Raw genomic sequence first — 2,105 nt, 5'->3', positions numbered from 1 at the left:
GAATAGATGATGAAGAAGAAGAAATGGAGGAGAGGGAGAGTGGGAAGTGTTTCGGCCAAGAAGGGTGTAAAAGGGTGTGTTGTGTGAATTGGATGAAGAATGGAGGGCTTTATATAGGGAGGGGAGGAAGGGTTAAGGTTTGGCCATATGGGTGGGTTTGGGTGGGAAATTGGTTTTGAATTTTTGAAGGTAGGTGGAGTTTATGAGGTAGGTTTATGGGGAAGAGTGGATGGATGTGAGTGGTGAAGTGTTGATGGGGAAGAGAGTTTGAGGTGATTGGTGAAGGGTTTTTGGGGAAGAGTGTTTATGGGGTTGTGTGAAAGAAAGTGGTGAGAAGAAGTGAGTGGAGGTAGGTGGGGATCCTGTGGGGTCCACAGATCCTGAGTGGATCCTGTGGGGTCCACAGATCCTAAGGTGTTCAAGGATTTACATCCCTGCACCCATTAGGCATGTAAAAATGCCTTTGCACCCAACTCTGGGCGTTCAGCGCCAGGTTGGTGGCCATTTTGGGCGTTCAACGCCCATTTGTGTGCCATTTCTGGCGTTGAACGCCAGAACCATGCCTGTTCTGGCGTTCAGCGCCCAGAAGCTGCCCATTTTGGGCGTTCAGCGCCAGAACCATGCTCTATTCTGGCGCTGAACGCTAGACAGATGCTCCTCCAGGGTGTGATTTTTCTTCTGCTGTTTTTTATTCCGTTTTCAATTTTTATATTTATTTTGTGACTCCACATGATCATGAACCTACAAAGACATATAACTAAGAAAAATATAGTTAGATAAATAGAAATTGGGTTGCCTCCCAACAAGCTCTTCTTTAATGTCAATAGCTTGACAGTGGGCTCTCATGGAGCCTCACAGATATGCAGAGCATTGTTGAAACTCTCCAACACCAAACTTAGAGTTTGGATATGGGAGTTCAACACCAAACTTAGAGTTTGGTTGTGGCCTCCCAACACCAAACTTAGAGTTTGACTGTGGGGGTTTGGGTTGACTCTGCTTTGAGAGAAGCTTTTTCTGCTTCCTCTCCATGGTTGCAGAGGGAGATCCTTGTGTTTTAAACACGAGGGAGTCCTCATTCCATTAAAGGACTATTTCACCTCTGTCAACATCAATCACAGCTCTTGCTGTGGCCAGGAAAGGTCTTCCTAGGATGATGGATTCATCCTCTTCCTTTCCAGTATCCAGGACTATGAAATCAGCAGGGATGTAAAGGCCTTCAACCTTTACTAACACGTCCTCTACTTGTCCATATGCCTGTTTTCTTGAATTATCTGCCATCTCTAATGAGATTTTAGCAGCTTGCACCCCATAGATTCCCAGTTTCTCTATTACAGAGAGGGGCATGAGGTTTATTCCTAAACCAAGGTCACACAGAGCCTTAAAGATCATGGTGCCTATGGTACAAGGTATTATGAACTTTCCAGGATCCTGTCTCTTCTGAGGCAATGTCAGTTGATCCAGATCACTTAGTTCATTGATGAACAAGGGAGGTTCAACTTCCCAAGTATCAACACCAAATAATTTGGCATTCAGCTTCATGATTGCACCAAGGAACTTGGCAGTTTGCTCTTCAGTAACATCCTCATTCTCTTTAGAAGAGGAATACTCATCAGAGCTCATGAAGAGCATAAGGAGGTTCAATAGAATCTCTATGGTCTCTAGATGAGCCTCAGAGTCCTTTGGTTCCTCAGAGGGAAGCTCCTTATTGGTCACTGGACGTCCCAGGAGGTCTTTCTCCTTGGGATTTACGTCCTCCTCTCCTTCTTTGGGTTCGGCCATGGTGCTTATGTCAATGGCCTTGCACTCTCCTTTTGGGTTCTCTTCTGTATTGCTTGGGAGAGTACTAGGAGGGATTTCAGTGATCCTCTTACTCAGCTAGCCCACTTGTGCTTCCAAATTTCTAATGGAAGACCTTGTTTCATTCATGAAACTCACAGTGGCCTTATATAGATCAGAGACTAAATTTGCTAAATTAGAAGTATTTTGTTTAGAGTTCTCTGTCTGTTGCTGAGTGGATGATGGAAAAGGCTTGCTTTTGCTAAACCTGTTTCTTCCACCATTATTAAAGCCTTGTTGAGGCTTTTGATCCTTCCATGAGAAATTTG

Source organism: Arachis ipaensis, chromosome B06 (assembly GCF_000816755.2).
Source record: "Arachis ipaensis cultivar K30076 chromosome B06, Araip1.1, whole genome shotgun sequence".
Lineage (NCBI taxonomy): Eukaryota > Viridiplantae > Streptophyta > Magnoliopsida > Fabales > Fabaceae > Arachis > Arachis ipaensis.
The sequence above is the reverse complement of the archived record's forward strand: the minus strand, read 5'-3'. Positions refer to the sequence as shown.